This window comes from Labeo rohita, chromosome 12 (genome assembly GCF_022985175.1).
Source record: "Labeo rohita strain BAU-BD-2019 chromosome 12, IGBB_LRoh.1.0, whole genome shotgun sequence".
NCBI classification, from domain to species: Eukaryota; Metazoa; Chordata; class Actinopteri; order Cypriniformes; family Cyprinidae; genus Labeo; species Labeo rohita.
The window spans coordinates 6476640-6497643 of NC_066880.1; positions in this window are offsets into that span (position 1 = coordinate 6476640).

Consider the following 21004-nt stretch of genomic DNA (forward strand, 5'->3'; position numbering starts at 1 on the left):
CAGACTAGCCCAGGCCAGGCGCACACCAGACCTGCTTGTCATAGTGCTATAGTTGTGCTGAACTGTTATAAATCACTATTACCAAAAAAGGCTTTCCTTTTCATTATATATAGGAACCATTAAGGGAGGAAACCTATTCCCTCGCAATATGTCAGAAATAGTGGAACTAAAGAGAGAAACGATTGGTGTGCCACTCAAAAAACTGAGCTAAGCAGTTGGAAAGACCCTCTTGGATGTGGAAACGTACTATATACGGTATACTATTACTGAAAAAAGGCGGTGTGCGATAATGAGAAAAAATGATGCCTCTATATTTTCTATATTGGATTTTTGTCAATAACGGCAATTAAATGATATTTTGCTGAGCATGTTATTGTGCTGGTATTTTGGCACTGCCATGGACAGCTGACTCTCAAAGCTTTTGATATTTTCTTCATATTCTGTGCAGTGATTCGTTAGCAGGAGTAACAAATGAACTTTTTCAATAATTTTTTAATTTATTTTTACATTACCTTTACAAGGCATATTTATAAGTTGAACACTGATAAATGAAATGATTTTGGGAATGATTTTAAAATTTAAACCTAAAATCACCAGTAGGTGGTGGCAAATCACTACATGAGTGAGTCACTGAATCATTCATTCAACCGATTCGCTCAAACAGCCGAATGATTCAGTAACGCAACACCGTCGCGTGTTGCTCAGAGACGCAAAAGTGTTCTGTTGTTATTTTCGTTGACAAAATAGAGCAAAACCAGGAATTTGTGCACTCTAAAAAAATGCTGGGTTATTTTTTTTTTAACTCTAATGCTGGGTTCAACTTGTTGGGTAATTTTATTGGTTTATTTTAAATATTTTTTATTCAGGTGCTGGTAACTAAGCATTTTTAACGGGTTATTTTTTTTTCTACCCAACCGCTGAGTTGTGCCTGTCTCTGACAAACAACCCAGCTGCTGAGTTACAGTCAGTCAGAGCACAGGCTTTTTAAGTCCTCTACAGGAGAGAACTGCCGATTTTCACTTCTTCAGCGAAATATAGGTTTGTATATATTTATTTCATTTGTAAAGTCTTTACTGTGCTGTAAATTGGATTATTTTACGCAACTTAACATATAGATAAGATGTCAGTCATCTGCGTGAGCAGCAGTTGTTTTGCAGGATGGAAACGCTGTTTGCCTTGCATAAAATAAATGGATTTCATTTGTTATTGTACTGAGTTTCTTCTTAAAATATATTCTCTAATGTCAGTACTGTTTGTTTATGAGCAGTTTTTGGAGTCAGTCATGGCATCTTTCAGCTACAAGTGAAACGCAAGGCCGTGGTCTGAAGTTCGCAGTTAACCTGACGAACAGAAGCGCTTCACCGGCTCAGATTTTGGCGACACACCTGCCTGAGTATTAGCACTATTTCGGCAAAAAAACAATTACAGAGAACAGTTGAATACACTAAAATTAAATTATTTTTAAATGATATTTTTTTATGTCTAAAATGCTTGTTAAACGAGTTTAAATGTATGTAATATTGTAAATTATACTGTATTCACCCAAATACATTCAGTTTGTCTTGTATTTTGTCCATGTGCTCTTGCTTAACGTCCTGGGAATAAATGTTCATCTTTTGATTATCACTGTTGCCTCTAGTAATTCTGTGTGTGTTTTTATAAGTTCCAGTCCATTATAAACCAGCAATATAATAATTTTAAACAATAGTTGATTTAAATATATTAGCCCAACATGTTTAGTAAAAACAATTAACCCAACCAGCTGGGTCAAAATAACCTAGCATGTGTTCTGTCCAATATTTACCCAGCGCTGAGTTGCCAAATAACCCAAATTGGGTTGTTTTTAACCCAGCTGTGTTTAGAGTGTGTCTAAAATGTAAGTCATTTAATATTAACTTCTTGTTTATAGAACTGTTTTATAAAATCAGTTATCAGTTTTGGAATCGTACTACGTGATATTTGGAGAAAACGTCACTCTTCATGTGATATATCAGATGATATAAATAAAAAATACATAAAATGTAATAAAAGGGCATTTTTGCCTCTTTATCTTGAATTTTGGGAGAATTCTAAATGTATTTTAATAGACTAAATCATGCAGTGAAAGCATTTTGTTTGGTTTTTGCAATATACTTGATAATGTCAATATGGCACAACCCTAACTGAAAAGTTAAGAACACATCTATTACCACTCAGTGTAGAAGTCATTAAAACTTTTATATCTTAATTAGTATTTGTAATTCATTTGTAAGTAGAATAGCAGTTCTTGTGTGTGTGTGTACAAAATTAAATTACAAGCATTAAAAAAAGCATTGCAAATAAACAATCTCAGAAAAGAGAGACAGACATCAAGACATACAAATAATTAGATTAAATTATATTATACATATGTATAAATTATCAATGTGCACAGAATATAAATTACATATGTACATGTGCAAAGATTGGTTTCTTTTAAAAAAAACCCAGTCTATTTCAGAGGCAAAACTCTTGTTAACTGAAGGCTGCAAAATTCATTACTCACAGCTCATTACTCACTGCATTCAAGCTGATTTATATTTGATCCATTTATTTGTTTGTTTCCCAAGTATCTCTCAACAAAGTCATCGCATTATATTATAGCTGTGAGGCACAACCATAAATCCCCAGTCTAAGAGACTTTCTTTAAATGTGCTTTAGAAACAAAAGCTTCTGCTTCTCCATTGGCTTTTAATCTTAAATCAATGCAGAACAAAATCTAATTTGAATAATGAAATATTTTTTTCAGTTGCTATAGTAAAAGCACATCTTCACTGAGGTGAGAAACAGGCGTCAGCCTTAATTAGTCACAGTGCTGGATCTGAACTGGACTCAAGGAGAGGGATCATCCACCCTCCCTGTTTGGAAAACAGCCATCAAAAAAAAAAATGCTCTTTCATGTTAACGCTGCAAAATCGACGGCATTGGAGGCGTAGTGCCATGGCAAGAACATTAGGACTGCCGAAAAGGAATGAAAGGTACAGAAAGTTCCCAGAATCAGTGGTATAAAATATGCAAGAAACTGATGTCTAATTGACCACACAGATGCACATGCACGCCGGTACACAAGCAATGAGAATTAATTAAATGTAATTTGTTATAGTTGAGTAAAATGGAAAGTGTTAATTCATTTTCATGCCACACCGAGAAGGTCTTTCATGGAGAGGCACAGCTGAAAAAGCACTTTGAAGAGCAGCGTAATTGAAATTTTCTCTCTTTTTTCCCCGTCAGGTTCCTGGGTCTAGAAATGACATGTCTTTTGTCTGAATGTGCCGTCCTGCCGGTACGTTTTAAGTGACACTCATGAAAGCTAATAGGAGGACAAATCATTTGTATAAGCTGCTCAGTTTCCGGGCTGTGCGTTTGTCCTTGAGTGTGCCGTAGTTTCTCTCCTTCTCATTCTCATCCATTCTTCATTTATCTCACACAAGCTCATTTTCCTCATTCTTCACTTCTCTCCATCTTCCTCATATTTTTCTCTTGCCTTCTTACCCTATTATCTAATCTCTTTTTCCTCTCCCAGTGAGAAAGCCATTTCTCATTTTCCACCCACTCCCCTCCCTACATATTTTACCTAAATTCCCTTTCCGTCTCGCTCTATCTGTCTCTTTCGAACGCAAAATGATTTCATATGAATCATTTGAGTGGAGGTGACATTTTAATGACTGTCAATCATGTAGATGTTACCTTGTTGACGAGTGTTATCATCACGCCTTGGGTTCGACTTAATTCTGTCTTCTCACAGTCTCCAGTGTCACATTAACCATCTCACTTCTGCACTCAACACACTAGAATAAAGCAATATTTAGACGGAAATCAGACAGCTTTTTTTCTATTGATCAGTTAAATGAATGTTCTTGCTGGACTAACATAAAAAACATTCATGAATGAAGTGCTTATTCAATTTTTTTCTTTCTATAATCAAAGCTTTTAAAGCGGCATGCTTACACTGAAAAGAATGTTATACTAATATCTTTATAGTTATCATACTTAATGTGAACAGAATGATATGATGATCATTTTCAATGAAGTGACTCATTTTTGTCTGAAAACAACATCACAAATATGCATTAGCACTTAACTTGATTGATTCAGTTATGTGGTGTCAGTTGTTCTATCTTCTCATTCTAAAACATTCCATACTGTTTAATAAAATTACTGAAATCATTATGCAACAGCAACATTTCAAAACATGATTAAAAAAGATCAATATTCATCAAAAACATTGCTGTCACTCCCTATATAGAGCCTTATAGGGGCTTTCTTATAAATAGATTATATATAGATATTATATATAGTTATTTTCTTTTGATTTTATATATATATATATATATATATATATATATAGTGTAATAAAATTGCTGAAACCATTATGACAATAGCAACATTTCAAAAGATTTTAAATAACAAAAGTCAGTTCTTCGCTGAGCATTGTAGGGCCCTATGAAATCCGTTTAAATTTTTCCCAAATTCCGTTACTGTTTTTTTTTTTTAAACTCAAAATTTTCCATTTTAATTTTAATGGTTAAATTAAAAAATATATAATAATAATAATAATAAATAAAACATGTTGAATTAAAATCATGAAACTCACAACTTAACAATATCAATTTATTAAGTTTAACAAAAAATAAATTATTAGGCCATATGAAATGTTTTTGTTTTTTTTGTCTCAAATTCATTTTTATTTTTACAAATTTGTTTGTTTTCCATTAATTTTCCATTTTAATGCATTAAATGTTAACAATCTCTAATTAGCTTATATATATATATATATATATATATATATATATATATATATATGAAAAATCATAATTTATTTATTTATTTATTTTCTGAAATTCTTATAATGTATTTACATTTTTCTAGTAAATAAATTTTGGTAAATATTCCTTAAAAATATTTCTTTAATAATAATTAAATCTGTAGTAGTAGTACTAACATTACATAGTTGTAATATATTTATGTCACAGTTTCTTCAAGTTAAACCGAACTTTTATTTTGACGGGTTTCTGTCAAGACTTTCAAGTTTCCATTGGTATATGTGATATGACAATAGTTTTTTTCAAAAGAAACACTAAAATTGCTTATGATTGACTCTCAGGGAAGCTCTAAAGATTATGTTCATGTGCTTATGTATTTATTTATTAGGCTGAAAACAACGCTAGCATCATGCGCACTTCCATACATGTGTAGTAAACGAAAAGGTGCATCTGTGCCATTCATTCACACAGAGACACGCATAACATGCAGGATTCAAATTTAAATAGTCCTTTTGTGCCTTAATATTGTGCATTAATATTGTATAATATTGTATTATACTGTATAATACGTGTTATACAGTAAATTCCATTTTTATGACAGGATTCCGTGATTCCGTCTGCATTTTCGGCATCGGGGAAATCATAGGGCCCTCGCAATGGCCAAGTTTAGCTCTATGTCCATCCTGGAAATTCTATTATGCAAATAAATGGCAAATTATGCACAAAAAAAGCATATTTCTGAAAGTATGCTAATGCCCTTTCTAATGAAAAACCTCCTTAAGATCACAAGGATTTTGCATATTTTAAAACTACAGAAATGAAAAGACACTGTATAACAGAAATGACTCATATAACACATAAAACACACCTAGAAAACACTGTAGGTCGCTTTGGATAAAAGCATCAACAAAATGAATAAATGTAAATGTTTTTAATGAGAGACACAGAAGGAAGGCTCATTTAGATTTAGCTAAAAATGAGAGCTTAGCTTTGCTCTACTTAACAAATCCTGCACAAATTTCTGAACCTCGAACACTGTTTACGGACAACATGTGGGTGTGGATTGTGGCTTATGCTGCATTGAGTTTGCATGCATTTGCACAAAAATGTCTAACAGATGTTAGCAGATGTTTACGGCAGCTACCTAAAGCTGAAAACTGGAGAAAAAGTCTTTATCTGCTGTCGTCACTGCGGTTAGCTCGTCCTCTACGAGCTCCCTGCAATCAATAAGCACAGCGAGTGATCATTAGTGCTAATCGGTGTGCTGTTTAATTGCGGTTTGGGATGTCAGAGTTCACTCACCCCTTCTGAAAATTCAGTAGTGGAGTAGATGGTTTGGACAGGGTTTTAAATGGAAAGATTAACCTGAATTTCCATGCTAGTTGGCTGCTGGTTTACCCACACAGCTAGCTGACCAAGAAAAATAAGCTGGCTAATCTAGTCAGCAAGGATTCAAAACATGATAAACTGGTGACATTGATATGTTGCCAAACTTTCCAAAATGTGTTTTCACTGAAAAAGCTAGACAACCAAAGCATCCTGACTGCTTGTTCGATATTTAGTGAAATGTGAACAACCAAATGGGTTTGGTTTTCCACAAATCTTTTCACAAATCTGTGAGATGCCTATACAGTGCACAAGATGAGCAGAGGTCTGTCCCTTGCTTCTGCCTCAAGATGAATAACTGTTTACACACCGGGCCAAACGAGGCCAGATTTACCAGCCCTGTCACCGGCGGATGGAGGATGTGCAGAGTGGTTTCGCAGCCAGCATGAAATACGGCCACACCGTCGCGGGCAGCGCAAAGCCAGGCACTCCAGCTTTTTTTAATTTGGATTGGCAAGCGAGCTGTCAGGGTGCTCGTATGTTATACCTCCCCCTTATATTTGAGGGTCCTGCTCCAGCACTGAGTGGCTCTCGATCATACCTGTCAGGGGGTTTTTATTGAATAACAGTGAGAGGGAAGATGGGCCGCCTCCCAGGACAGCAATGCACGATGGGGGATAGAAGGAGTGCTGAATTGCTGGGACTCAGAAACAAAACTTTTCTGCTTGTCATCATTAACAGGGATTTACAAGAACACCCACAATTTCACATTAGCAACACAGCAACTTTGCCAATACAGTGCCAATACAGAGAAAGTAGGAATATCATTCTACTTTAGTAAATAAGACTTTAAAAAAAATAATACTTTTATGCAGAAATTATGGGTTAATATATATTACTATGAGGATATTAATATAAAAAAGTAATTAAAAATTCTAATAATATTTCACATTATCACTGTTTTAAATGTATTTTGATCAAATAAACGCAGCCTTGGTGAGGCTTCTTTCAAAAACACCTTAAAAAAAACATACTGAACTTGATCTTTTAAGTGGTAGTGTATAAAACTTAAGATAAGAGAAGAAAAGATACAAGGAAAGTTTGACAAACTATAACAATATACACTAACAGTCAAAGTTTTTGAAAGATTTTTAAGATTTTTTTTTTTAAAGAAGTCTCTTCTGCTCTCCAAGCATGCAAAAGCAGTAATATTATGATTTTTTTAATTTATTTATTTATTTTTTTTACTATTTTAAATAACTGCTTTCTATTTTAATATTTTTTTATTTTTATTTATTTTTTTTTTTAATGTAACTTATTCCTGTGATCAAAGCTAAATTTAAGCTAAATAAGTATCATATGATTCTTCAGAAAGAAAGATCCATCATTTTTATTTTTATTTTTATTTTTTGGGCAGAGGAAATAAATTATAGAAATTAATACTTTTATTAAGGATGATTTAAATAGATCAAAAGTGATGGTAAAGACATTTATAATGTTTCAAAAGATTTCGGTTTCAAATAAACAATTATAAATTATTAATTAATATAAAATGTTCTAAACTTTCTATTCATCAAATGAACCTAAAAAAAAATCTACTCAGCTGTTTTTAAATAATAATAATAATAATAATAATAATACATGTTTTTGAGCAGAAAACCAGAATATTGATTTCTGAAGGATCATGTGACTGGAGTAATGATGCTAAAAATTCAGCTTTGAAATCACAGGAATAAATCAAAATATAAATTTAATTTAATAAATAAAGTTAAAATATATTCAAATAGAAAACAGTTCTTTTAAATAGTAAAACATTTTTTTAAGTACTGTTTTTGCTGTACTTTGGATCAAATAAATGCATGCTTGGTAAGCAGTAGAGACTTTAAAAAAAAAAAAAAAAAAAAAAAACATTTAAAAATCTTACTGTTCAAAAACCTTTTGACTGGTAGTGTAAGTGGAGCTTAAAAGGTAAAAAATAAAAGGTTGATATGTTCCCTTGAAAAATAAATGTATTAATTGTCATTATGTTCATAACAGTAATGCCTGCAAAGAAGAAGAAGAAAAAGAAGAAGAAAACTTTGTAAAGTTCTTCGTTTTTACTCTCATTTCAAGACAGAAATGGTTTGGAGCAAAGCTGCATCAAAGCTAAAAGAAGCAATATAACAGCCATAACACAACTAGTATTTTTCCATTTTTCTTCTTCACTTAAAGTAATTGTACCTCTACAAGAACTCCAAGGCTGTAACAAAATGATTATGCTGCTTTCTTATATAAAATTTGGTAGAAATAAATACATAAATAGATAAATAAATGCATTTTTAAAAAGTCAGCATTGCAGGTTTGTTTCAAAGAGAATGCAAACACAGTCCAGTGCAGCATGTGAAAATAAAATGAAATTTGCAACACGTTAATGCCAAATTTTAATGCATTCAATGGTGATTCATTTCTTCACTATTTGGAATTGCTGACAAATGTAACTAAAATGTAACGAATTCAATTTCAGTTAGGATGCTGCCTTAGAAGGCAGTAGACAGCAAGTCGGCTCTCTGTGTTTTGGAACAAAGCCGATTTGCATTTTCAAAGAGATACAGATGGTTCGTTGACAACATCTGAGCACAAATAAATAAACAGATAAATAAATAAATAAATAAGCCAGCACTGCATGTTTGTTTAAAAGAAAATGCAATCAAATAATGCATTATGCAATATTTACTAGTAATGTATATTAATATTCTTATCACTATTGACTATTACTATTTTTGTGTATACATCGGTTGTTTTAACTGAACTGGAATCAACAGCAATTCAAGTCTCAGCATAAGAGGTAAACATAAGAGGCTTATTTCAAAAACATTTATAAAAAATCTTACCAATCCCAATCTTTTAAGTTGTAGTGTATAGAACTTAAGACAAGTATACGATAAAATACAATTAGTCACAGGGAAAGTTTGACAAACTATTCCTTACTTTCATTTGCAAACACTTTTTGTTGAAATCTTGCACATCAGCAATACCATGTGTTTAATTATTTTAATAGCAGGGACTGTAGAAATAGTGCAGAAAATTTCATAAATCTAATTCATGCTTTTTGTCAAAAAGAAACCTTGAGTAACAATATAAGTGGAACTAAAAAGGTAAAAATGAAAAGTTTGATATGTCTCCTTTAACAATATATTTATTCATTCTATTAGATTTTACCAATCCCAGAATGATTCAGCTTTACTCTTGATTCATTATAGTTAATAACTGAAGTCCTTGCAAACCTTTACCAAAATGTTGTATAATATGAAGGGCACAAACTGAAGAAAAGTTCTTTCATTGTAAAAAATCATAGTCATTGTTCATAACATAATGGGAAAAAAAGACCTGACCGGACGACAGTACAGACAGTAAATAAAATAAAATAAAATGTAAGAACATAAAATATGTAATAACATAAAATAAAACACAATAAAAATTTAAAACAAAATAAAATACAATTTAAAATAAAATGTTAAAGAAAATAAAATTTAATAACATAAAATCAAATTTAAAATTAAATAGAAATTTAATAAAATAAAATAAAGTTTAAAACAAAATTAAATAAAATTGAAAATAATATTTAAAATAAAATAAAATAATGTAAAATAAAACACAACAAAATATAAAACTAAATAAAATAAAATTTTAAATTTAATAAAATCTAAAAGAAAATAAAATTCAAAATAAAATAAAATTCAAAAAATTAAAATGTAATACAATTAAATTCTATAAAATTAAACTTAATAAAATAAAATAAAATAAAATTTAAAATACAGTAAATTAAAATGTAAAATAAAAATGTAAAATTAAATACAATTTAATAAAATAAAATAAAATAAAGTTTAAAATAAAATAAAATAAAATAAAATAAAATAAAATTCTTTTCACTGCATACATGTTTTGGAGCAAAGCAATAATACAACTAATATTTTTCCATTTTTCTTCCTTCACTTAAAGTAATTCTACCTCTATGAGAATACAACATTAGTCTTAAAAATTAGAAACTAGAAAACTGAGCCCAACTCCTACAACTGTGGCAACAATTTTAAACATATCTTTACTTTAATCATATCTGTAAGGCTGTAACAAAATGATTATGCTGCTCACTAATATAGAATTAGGTAAAAATAAATACTTAAATAGATAAATAAATAGAATACATGTCTAAAAGGTCAGCAAGTTTGTTTAAAAAAGAATGCAAACACAATGCAGTGCAGCATGTGAAAATAAAATGAAGTGAGAATAAATTAAAGTTTGCAACACGCTAATGTCAAATTTTAATGAAATCAACGGCGACTACTTGTGTGCTTACCAAAAGTAACTAATCACAAGTTCAATTTTAGTTGAAATGCTGCCTCAGAAGCCAGCAAACAGCAAGCCGAACGTCTGTTAACTGTTTCTAAATTTACTGTTCAGGATGTCATTCACTGCACCAATTGCATTTAAACAAAACTTTAAATGGATATTTAAGTATGTTGTGGTCAGTAAATGTCTTTTGCTCATGCAATCACAGAAACGTTTTTCTACATTAATTGGATGATAACGATTCTGCATCTATATTGAATTTGTGCAGGAAGAGGAGGGGAGGGTAATTATTTGTAATAGTTGAAGTGTAAAAAATAGTATCAACAGCACAGAGTGATTATAGATGCAGCATGTGGCGGATGTTTTGCGCTCAGGCACATTTGTTAAGTGCAGATGTTTTATTAGAGATCCCAGGAGGAAACAAACAAGTGAGTTCCACATTATAGACCCTTCTGTCTTTCTTTCTCAGTAGACATACGCCCACAAAACCTGAACAACAAGACCAAACAACGGATGGGAAGAGAGTCATTACTTTTTCATACTGTGGCTAGTAAAACAAGGAGACGCCATTACCGCCCAAGTGAGATTAATGGCTGACATGGGCCTCAGCGACCAAAGCAAGGAAAGAGCTGTGAGAGAGAAAGAAAGAAAGGACAGACAGAGAGTGTGAGAGAGATACGGACTCATAGGAGAGAAAGGGTGAAGGGCATGGTGCCAAAGCTCATTGACTTCTCTTCCCACCTTCTGAGGCTCTTTGCGTAGGTCGGATGAGTCACTTTAGAGATCTGATACTCTTGAGCTGTCGTCCTCTCCTGATTTAGCCCTCGTCTTGGCTAGGAACGCACCTACAGAGCTATAATAAGACTTAGCACAACCGTAAGAGTGTGTCCTGGTGCTCAGCAGAAGACAATGTCCCATTAGAACACTGTGAAGGTGATTTAGCTGATATTAATCAGTTTCAGTGTTCAAATAGCACCCTCACATTGCTGCTGAAAATTTATGGGAGGAGTGGATCCAATATGGTGGGTGGCAACCAGAGTTCAGAAGAGGAAAATTCCTTCCAATTCAGTAAATTTAATTCAACATTTAATTTCAGGACAATTCAGTATTTCTCAACCCTGGCCCATAAGATGAAAATTCGATGATAATAATAATAATAATAATAATAATAATAATACAAAATTAATTTAGATGCTATTTTAGGGTGGGATTTACTAAAATGGCATTAAATGTTAAAAATTGCATTTAACTGGATGGACTACATTTAATTCATGTACAACAGTGAGGGGTAAAAAAATACTAGAATGTAAATAAAAATAAAAATAAAATTAAATTAAATTAATAAAAATAATAATAGTAGTAGTAGTAGTAGTAGTAGTAGTAATAATAATAATAATACATTTTTTGATGATATTTTAGGGTGAAAATCATTAAATTTACCAAAATTGCATTAAATGTTGGACACATCTGAACTGATTTTAATTGGATGAACTGCATTTAATTCATGGACAATAGTGAGGGGGGAAACAATGCTAAAATGTAAATAATAATAATAATAATAATAATAATAATAACACCACCAATAATAATAATAATAATAATAATAATAAATATAAAATTAAATATTGGACTAATTTGAATTTAATTTAATTGGATGGACTGCAGTTAATTCATGGGCAATAGTGAAAGGGAAAAAAACAATGCTAAAATGTAATTAATAATAATAATAATAATAATAATAATACATTATTTTACATGCTATTTTAGGGTGGAAAAACATTAAATTCAACAAAATGGCATTAAATGTTGGACTCATTTGAAATGAATTTAACATAGACAATCAGGGGGAAAACATTGCTTAAAAGTAAGTAAGTAAATAAGTAAGCGAATAAATAAATAAATAAGTAAATAAAAAATATTATTATTATTCTTACTATTTATTTATTTATTGTTTTACAGAGTAACCTAAAACTATTTGTATTTAATAGCAAAAATACTAAATATCCAATATAAACCTGGATTTTGAAACAAAAACTGTTGAGAACCACTGCAAACCACCTTGTTGAGACTTTCTGTGCCCTAAATTTCAATGTGGTTCAAGCTTGTTTCTTTGCATTACTAAACAGTAGCCATGCTCCTTTGCCCTTGTGTGATGAGCATCCAGAGATGGTGCTAGCAGTAGGAAAAGCACTTAGCCACATGCTCTGCCCGCAGTGCGCTCTTAAACAGGTCCCTTATTTATGCAGGTTATAAAAAGTGCATTAAATAAAAGCGGGGAGTTGCCCATGCCTGGGTTTTGTCATGCCGCTGTGATGCACTGCTGTCCATAACTCACTATGACGGACGGCCAACGCAGAGGCGACACGGTCCTCTCAAAAAACAGCAGTTCATTAACCTGCTCCGTTCACATTCAGTTCTTTTAAGGTTTAATGCATCCGGTAGAGTCAGCTTGATTACACATATTGCACACATCTCAAAGAAATGGTGCAGACCCTCTACAAAATGACATCTGGATTGATTATACATTTATCTATTTTGATGGCTCATGGGGGTTGCAGTGCAACAAATTCAGATGATTCTAGAGGTGAAGGATACACTGTAAAAACAACAACAACAACAACAACAAAACACAATTTGCTGAGTCAACTTAAAATAATTTGTTACCCAGCTGCCTCAAAATTTTAGGTTCAGTCAACTCAAATAAGTTTACTCAATTAGTCAAAGTGACAACTTAGATATTTGAGTTGACTAATCAAAAAATTTCGTTTGTTAAACTTAAAAGCTGGACTTGTTACCCAGCTGCCTTAAAATTTTAAGTTGAATAAACTCAAATATCTAAGTTGTCACTTAGTACAACTTAACATTTCAATTTGACTAAACTTTTTTTTAGTTGACTAAACTTAAAGGCAGCCAGGTAACAAATTATTTTATGTTGACTCAACAAATTGTTTTAGCTTTTAAGTTTAACAAACTATTTTTTTTTGTTTAGTATATTGTTTAGTCTTCACTTCGTACAACTTAACATTTCAAGTTGACTAAACCTATTTGAGTTGAGTAAAATTCTATTATTTTAAGTTGATTCAACGAATTGTTTTTTTTTACGGTGTACACTGTAGAAAACAATTTGAGTCAACTTAAAAAAAATAAAAAATGTTACCTAGCTGCCTTAAAATTTTAAGTTCAGTCAACTTGAAATGTTAAGCTGTACTAAGTGACAACTTAGATATTTGAGTTGATTCAACTTAAAATTTTAAGGCAGCTGGGTAACAAGTCCAGCTTTTAAGTTTAACAAACATTTTTTTGTTGTTGATGTTGTTGTATATTGTTTAGTTGTCACTTAGTACAACTTAACATTTCAAGTTGACCAAACTTTTTTGAGTTGACTGAACTTACAATTTTAAGGCAGCCGGGTAACGATGGTCTTACAGGTTTGGAACAAAGTGAATTTTCATTTTTGGGTGAACCATCCCTTTAAATATATGAATCCGCTGAAAGAAACAAAAAGATGAAACTGCTTTACAATTGCTTCTCACATCTGGTACTGACCATTACTGTTCAAAGTTCTCCGCAAAATGTGTTTCTAATTAGAAGAAGAAAAACCCAGGGCATAATCAGTTATATTTATGAGCTCCGTCACTCATGCTAGCCACCTAGCCATAGACCTCCATGTTGCTAACCTCAGGGTTAGCAGACATTGTAAAGTTTTGAAACCCCTCTCCATCATCATACTCCCATACTGCTGTCTCTCACATGACAGAGTAACGCTCAGCCCCATCCATAACCATCTACCAGGCTGTACGGCACACGGCTGTCAACCCAAGGCATGCGGTGATTAGTGACTGACCATGTGGTGACATTATGGCCAGAGGCCTCAGTCTGAAAGGACATCATCTGACAATTTAAAAGGAAAAGATAATGAACAGAACTGGCCTCGGTGGTCCGAATAAGCCGTCGGGAAAGGTTAACAGCCTCCCTGGCCAGACCGGGCAAGGTTTTCCCCGCTTTCGCGTTCGAAGGGATGGAAATGTCAAGGGACAGGGAGGAGAAGGGTCCCGGCGTCCCGCGGATCGGTGTGACGTTCGCACGGTTCCACTAAAAGATGCTCATTAACCCTGACGACTGGGCCGGCGTGACATTTCACAGCGCGCCTGTTAATTTTATTTGCCACACTTGCGATTTATGGCGCATGATTAAACGCAAACAGTGCTGATGACACAGTAGAAGAGGGTAAATTGCGACTCACTTTTTAATAAAGGAGTCCAAATCATGAGCCATCTGCTGCGATCCAGTGTCTCTCTCTGCGAAGAGAGAAATGTGTCAGTGTATTAGCATTCAAATGAAGAACTTTAAAAGGCACAGATAAGATGCTTATCACCTATTGGAACTTTCTGAGCGGCAGTATTTGGGTTTCAGATGCTGTTTATTTATTTAATTTACTTGTATATTCATCTTGAGGGTGGAGAGCCGTGGATTGATCTTCGGAGCTGATTTTATACACATGCTTCGTGTTCCTTCGGGCCCTCCAAACCGCATGCTCCTGCATATTGATTGCGAGACGCCTTTTGGGGACAAGTGGCGTTGTGCGAGTTTCAGCGGGCTCTCGGGAGGCTGTGAAAACACGGCGTGGATAATCCATACGCTTGCCCTGAATGATTTATTAACAATCATTTTTTGTTGGAACCAATTTGTTTCATTAGGCACCTTTGTTTGTTTATTGAGCAGCAGGGACAAAGTTAAAAATTAATAGGCAAATAATTGCCTACAAAGCACACCTTCATAGAGCCTTCCCGGTGAAATATTGCTTAGCGGAGCGATCCGGAATGACCCCCAGTGCATTGAGAAGAGTAACCGGCAGCCTCCGTCTTTATTAAAAAGCCTCCACGGAGTTAATGGGATATAATGCATAATGTGTGACACTGTTGCTTTACTAGTGCTTGCTGTCTGATATTTTCAATAGTGATTTGAAAAGCTAATAATGTATGTAAAAAGAATGACATGTCAGTTAACAGTTCTTAACAATTCAGTTCTTTTTGTTAATCTCTCAGTTTACTTCCAAATCATTTTTACTTAAACAACTATTAAACAATGAAAATGCACTAAATAAATAAATAAATAAATAACCAACCAATAAACAAACCATCTTGTTTTTAATACTGCACATTTTCCTTATCCAGGTGAAAAAATAAATAAATAAATTTCTCTTAAATAAACACTGACAGTTTATTATTATTATTTATTATTATTATTATTATCAAATTGAATATTGTATATATTTTGAAAAGTACTTAAAGTGGGGTATCTGTGCTCCTTTTTTATTATAAAATTTGAAAAAAAAAAATGTTGTTGTTATTAATATTAATCATTATCATCATCAAATTGTATATTTTCAAGTACTTGAAGGGAGTATCTGTGCTCTTTTTCATTGTTAATTGAAAAAAAGTATTTTTATTATTATTATTATTATTATTATTATTATTCAAAATCAATTTTGAAAAAAGCACAGATACTCAACTTTAAGTACTTCTCGAAAATATACATTTTGATAATAATAATAATAAATAATAATTAATTAATTCAACAATGAAAAAAATAGCACAAAGAGGATTATTATTATTATTGTTATTAAAAATCCATAATGAAAAATAATCATAAAAATCATAATAATATGTTCCATTAATAATAATGTGTTCCATTTTCCATTATTAATTCAGAATAACAACAACAACAACAACAATAATAATAACATTATTATTATTATTATTATTATTATTATTATTGTTGTTGTTGTTGTTGTTGTTGTTGTTCTTATTATTATCATCCTATAGTAATATTCTTTACTATAGAAATTCTTACTTTAGGTACAGTATCTCCTCTCCTATATGAATATAAAATGTAATAATAATAATAATAATAAAAATAATAATAATAATCCTTTTTTGTGCTCCATTTTCCATAGTTAATTTTGAATAATAATAATAATAATAATAATGCTTACATACTTTAGATACAGTATCTCCTTTAATAATTATAATAATAAAAATAATAATAATGTTATTATTATTATTATTAATAAACAAAAAAAGCCTCCAAATAAATTGTGTGACTTTCGCGAGGAGATACTGTACCTAATGAATTCCTCCACTTCACTTCCTCTTTACCATAGGAGTCACACAGCTCCCTATTACAGACAGTTGAAGAGCAGAGGGATGAAAGAAGAGATTATACCCAGCCCTTGCAGACCTCCTTCCTCACCAGCGTCTCTAAAAGATATTCAAATAAATTCTTTTAAAGTGCGGGTGACCTTTAAGGATTTTAGAGCAGCTCAGCCGCTCAGAGGTCTCCACTGAGTTGCCTCGAGCATTTTGTATTAGATACCCTTGGCTAAATTCACAGTTATGAACTCCTGTACTGGGAAGAGAGAGATGGAGAAAGTATTATCTGTGTGATGATTCCTTTCATGTCCTCCATATCACAAAGTGGGCTTTTTTTTTTTTTTACGAAAACAAAGATGGATGTACAGTATGCGTGAGTGTGTCTGAATAAGACGTTTTATTTATAGCTTTCACACAAATGCTCATATAAAACCTAAACTTTCAACCCAGTTTGTCTTACCCTAGCAAACTCAGTCATGCAAATTCTTTGCTGAAAGGGCAATTCATACGCGAATGCAAGAACCTACACAGTAAAAATAGATGGGTTATTTTTTTAACCCAATAGATGGGTTACACATATTGGGTCACTGTGTTGGGTTATTTTCTAAAACGTTGGGTTATTTTTTTTAAACATCGTTGGGTTGTTTTTAATAATAACCCAGCGTTGGGTTTAATTGGTTCCCGCGGCGACAGTTCAAATTTTAACGGTCGACAGTGTCTGACCACAGAAGAAGCTGCTGCTGCATCAGTGTGAGGTAAGTAATAGGGTTTAAATAACTCTTATAACATTATACTTATACGAAGAACGTGAAATGCACTTCAAAATTGAACTTTTGTTGTTGTATGTTTGTTTTTTTTTAACGAAGATGTAGTTTCCTTTAGTCAGTGTATTGTAACGTTACTGCAGAGAATGAGCTCCATTGTAAACGAATAACGTCACGTTAACTTAGCTGTCCCAGTTAGGTTGCTAGCAGTAATAAATTAAATAAACATTAGCAGAAAGTTGTAAAACTGTTTAGAGATGTATTACAGTAACCTAAAGTTAATAATGTATGGTGGAATGTATACAGGACTACTTACATTACTGAAATCACCGTCTACCATTACTACAGGTTTAGTATTATTTTACAGCTGATGAAGGGTTCTAGACATACGGTTTCTGACTACAGTTTGTTTGGTCGCATTAATGGTTATCACATTTAACTTTATATGGGAAATGGCTAATGTTAAATGAGACATTGTTGATTTAAACCGCGCCGCACGAACCTTTCAACTTCGGTCCAGTATGTAACCTTAGCTCAGCGGCAGCTCAGAGAGATGCGCTCAAATTCAGTTAATTCTCTGTTTAGAAAAGTACAAATAATCACATTTCCCAAAAGCAAGACGTGATGGGAGAAACGAAGCTTTTCAAAGTTTCGAATCAATTAAACGAATCGCTTAATTCGCAAAATGATTCACTGCTTCCAATCGTTCGTGACACAACGGCGACGCCTGCTGGTCAAAACAAGGCAAGCGTCAGTTGTTTGGAAAGCGAGCACTAATTGGAATAACACTAAATGTGTTTTTATGGTTTATTTATATTGAATATTGTTATGCATATATTAGATTCGCCTCTAATTACAGCCATTTCTATTATAAAGCTATGACAGATTTGCATGTTTTTTTAAATGTGTACTAAATGTGTTTATACTTATTTTTAGACATTGGGTTCTTCAGTGAAGGAAAAATTACAACAGTGGAATCTCATACATTAAACATCCACATGCCAATTAACTGAAATATTTCAAGGTAAGTAAACTATTTATATTAGTGATCCATATACATTACCAGTCAAAAGTTTTTGGACAGCAAGATTTTTAATGTTTTTAAAGAATTCCCTTCTGTCTAAGCCTGCATTTATTTCATCCAAAATACAGCATTTAAAATAACCGCTTTCTATTTGAATATATTTAAAATGTAATTGTCCAGTCTTTTCAAAGCTTTTAAAATAGAAAGCAGTTATTTAAAATAGTAAAAATATTTCACAATATTACTGCTTTTACTGTATTTTGGATCAAATAAATACAGGCTTAGTGAGTAGAAAAGAATTCTTTAAATAACTTTAAAAATCTTACTGTTCAAAAACTTCTGATTAGTAGTGTAGGTTTTCCAACAATTATGAAAAAATGTTTCTAGTTTATCTGTAAAATGTTTCTTCTTCTGCTTCATCTTATCACAGAGGAAGGAGTCAATGAAGGAAGTTTTATGCGACCGGATGACACCAGCATTGCTGCACTAACTCCAAGAGAAGAAGTTTTTAGCATTTTCAACGGTGAAACAGTGGAACAGAAGACCTTACTACAAGCAGTGGATCTGTGTTTCAGACATTTCTACATTTATGACATCTACTACCCAAAGCTCCTCTGCACCCATTTGCAGCACACAGTCTTTAATATTCCAGGAGTTCTTTCAACACATTACCTCTTCCTTAGAAACTTTGTATTTATTGATCCGTAAAAACTTTTTATGTTGCTGATTATCAGCAAGTCCAGCAGCCAGCAGATTTACTTTGTTTTATTATTATTATTATTATTATTATTATTACTTGTGTTTATGATTTTTTATTTTTGTTTTATTGATAAAAGTTTGTATGTTATGTTTGTTTTATTTGTGCACATTTGTGTATGTGTTGATATAAATAAATATGAATTGATACACATTTATGACCCTGGACAACAAAACCGGTCATAAGTATCATGGGTACATTTGTAGAAATAGCCAAAATTGCATTGTATGGGTCAAAATTATCAAATTTTCTTTCATGCCAAAAATCATTAGAATATTAAGTAAAGATCATGTTCCATGGAGATATTTTGTAAATCTCCTACCATAAGTATATTGAAACTGAATTTATTATTAGTAATATGTGTTGCTAATAACTTCACTTGGACAACTTTAAAGGCAATTTTCTCAATATTTAGATTTTTTTGCACCCTCAGATTCCAGATTTTCAAATAGTTGTTCTATCCTATCAAACCACATATTAATAGAAAGCTTATTTATTGAGCTTTCAGATGATGTTTATATTTAAATACAAAAAACTTGACCCTTATGACAGGTTTTGTGGACCAGAATCAGATAAATAAACATTAGTTTTGAATAGTTGGTTTTGAATTCAGTGTACATCTTGAAAATATGTCAGTTGTGTGTGCATATTTGTGTTTTGAATGTATTATATTTTCACATTCTTGTACACTTATTTTGTAAACATTTGCAGTATGACTGTTTTACATTTAAAAATATATTTGTAAAAAAAAATATTTGCATATTTAAATAAAATATTTATTTGAAAACAAAGTAGTGTTATAGTGTATTTTTATAAAAAAAATAAATAAATAAATAAAAACTGATATAAATGAATCTAAATAATTAACTCAACTGTTGGGTTACTTTTAACCCAACTGGATTTTAACCCAATTCATTGGGTTAAAATAACCCATAGATGGGAAGGTGCTATACCAACCCATAGTTGGGTTACTAGTTGGGTTATTTTTAACCCAACATTTTTTAGTGAGTAACTTTTATCATTGTCTTTGGTTGCTGTAATGTTGCAGCTGTCACTCCAGAAACTTTACAGTGCGCCCTAATGTTCGATAAATTCATTTCTTCATGACCAGTTGAAGAAATGGCTGAAAATGCACAGAACTAAGTTAGCACTGAAAAGTGCTAACTTAGTTCTGTGCATTTTCAGCCAGTTTCAATAGAAGTTCACCGCCCCATTGTTCAATAACAGCCTCTCTGCAAAGTCTGCTTTCCATCACGTTCACAAAACAAATATTTTTGGAGGTCAGTTTCAATATGAGCTCATGTGGGTCTTGGTTTTGAAAGTGTGTGCTTTTATAGAACGATAAACTTTTTAATATGAAAAGACCACGGAAAAATGAGCTTCTCATAATGAGATCCAATAAAAGCTCTTTCTCGCAGCCCTCATACAAGTTCTGGGTTATATGCATGGTGTTCTGTTCTATTCACATCCTTTTAGTAAGACTGTGACCCTGGTATCAAAACGAATGTATGGTATCAAAATGAATGAATGTACTTAGATGCTAACTCTTTTTGATTTGATTATGCATGTATTTTGAAGACCATTTCTCAATCAATGACCAGTTCTTATTCCTTAAATGGTCTGTTATTCAGGTGGAAAAAAAGACTCATAAAACTCTAAGGGACTTTTCTGAATTCAATGGAAATCTAAAGTATCTGACATTGCTGTCTGATTGTCTACCCTTCAGCCTTTCTTTCTCCCCTTTCTCTATTTCTCATCTTTGTATCAATGGCTTCTACTATTCACACCTGCTCTGAAGTCTTCTCTCTGCAGGTCTCTTTTCACTGCTCTACAAATGATTATTCAAAGACAAGCAACTATAAGAAATGCATTAT